We start from the raw sequence: 2,124 nt of genomic DNA, 5'->3' as shown, positions 1-2,124 counted from the left end.
GCATGATATATCAGTGTATAAAAAAACTGAATAATGTTTAATATGGGCGTGCTGAAAACAATCTAAGCAGGGAGTGAGCAATTAGTTCATGTGTAAAAACATCTTCCAAGAAAGCTAAATTTACTTTATCCCCACAGAAATTAACTGGACTGTACAGCTGAAAGACAAAATCAAACAGAAAAACTGTACTCTAATGTGCAACAAAAAACAAAAAGCAAATAATCTTCAATAAATTTAAAGCCAAATTACCTTAATTCCCCACTGAACTAAATGGAACTGAACTGCCTTGGCTGCATCCTCTTCCATCTGTGTCCACCATTCTGCATCCACCAACCCGAGTCCTGAAAAACAAACTTATGTGGCCGAAAACAATTAGTACATATCTTCAATTAATTGAAAGCCAAATTAACTTCATCCCCAGTGAACGGAACTGGACTGTTCAGCTGGTTTAATTATCTGCCGAATTTAGAGTTGCCAGGCTACAGACCGACACCATGCTCAAGAAATTGTAGGTGTATAAGTACATATTGCTTTAAAAAATCATGCATATAATATAAATAACCAATTAACAACAGACATCTGTAGACAACTTCATTAGAAAAATACTATTGATGACCGTTAGCGATATACAGAGATATAACAATAGTTAAATCCAAATTGCAAAAGAACCCCCATCAATATTTGAATCAAAATGTTACAGTAAAGAAACACATGCTAACAGGTCTAGGACACACATTTATTTACATAAAGTGATTTGATAGATTTTCAGTGAGGAAACTGGTTTAAACTACATGAAGAAACAACCTGAAATGTAATGTTCTAGAGAAATGAAGCAGACTGCTTATATATTATCGCCTAATGTGTGGATCTTCTGTTCTGTATCATAAGCCCATAGCCTAACATGGATTGCCAACTACCAGTAATCTGAGATAACTGGGTGGCCAACCACAAGTCATCAAAGATAACTGGCCTTGTCGAGGACCAATGAATGAGGTGTGCACACCAGAAAAACCAATAGAAGCAAGACAGAAGTCTCTAGTATATCTCAGATGTAAATCAGCCACAATCCTGTTAGATTAACAATGTCATAAACCTTGAGTTCAGCTCTGTAATTGTTGATCACAGAAGTTCCAAATATGTATTGATGTGTTTGTGTTCTTGTTCTAAGAAGTAATAGTTAAGTCTGCAGCCTACAACCATTACAACGAATATTAATCTCCAGATAATAACATAGAAACTGTCTAGCTAGAAGCCACTAGAATACAAGAAATTCAGATTGTTTATGTTGTGTATGTGGATTAGAGAAGAAACTGTTTATGCATGAGGACTAGCTGTCTCAGCATTTCATCCATGTGAAACCTACAAGATTTCTGATCTCCAAACAATAACACAAAGAACCTGTCACGACCTACAAGAATTCTAATCTCCAGAATATAACAGAACTGCTGAAATCTGTTCTTCCACTAGTAGCCAGAAGAAAACAATGTTATATATGTGGACTACAGAAATTAATGTTGGTGTTGTGTTTTCTCCTGATAGAGATAAACATCTGTTTATATGGGTTTATATTGAAGTTATGACATGTTAATCTATCTAGCCTAGACATAACAAGTAGACTCATCCCTCAAGTAGCTATACACCAAATTTCCACTAAAAGTCAATGTTTCCAAGGACCCCTATTTTAAAATGTGTTTGGCGACTAGAAATTTTTATCCGCTTGCTCAAGTGTATATAGATTTCACTTATATAGATTTCACATTTAGATTTAAGAAATAAATGTGGTATACGGTCCATTCGAAAAAAATTCTATTTGGACACTAACAAGATTTATTTTTTATTGTTTCGAGAATAACATATGGTAAATGTTATTTGAAGCAAGGAAACGCATTGTTATGTACAAACCCTGGATTTAAAGGAACATGGTGGGACAAGGTGATTTGCTTTTCAAAATTTCAGTCTAATTTGTGGAAATAACAAGTGGTTGCCATGCAAGATACGCACAATCAGGGGACATAAACATATTTTGAGTTTCATCAAAATTGACCAAAAAATGTAACCTCTAGAGGGTCTACAAACTTGGTATTACCCACTTTTAAATTGTTTGCATACAAGGACCGGTCATTT

This window comes from Patella vulgata, chromosome 1, assembly GCF_932274485.2.
Source record: "Patella vulgata chromosome 1, xgPatVulg1.2, whole genome shotgun sequence".
NCBI classification, from domain to species: Eukaryota; Metazoa; Mollusca; class Gastropoda; family Patellidae; genus Patella; species Patella vulgata.
The sequence above is the reverse complement of the archived record's forward strand: the minus strand, read 5'-3'. Positions refer to the sequence as shown.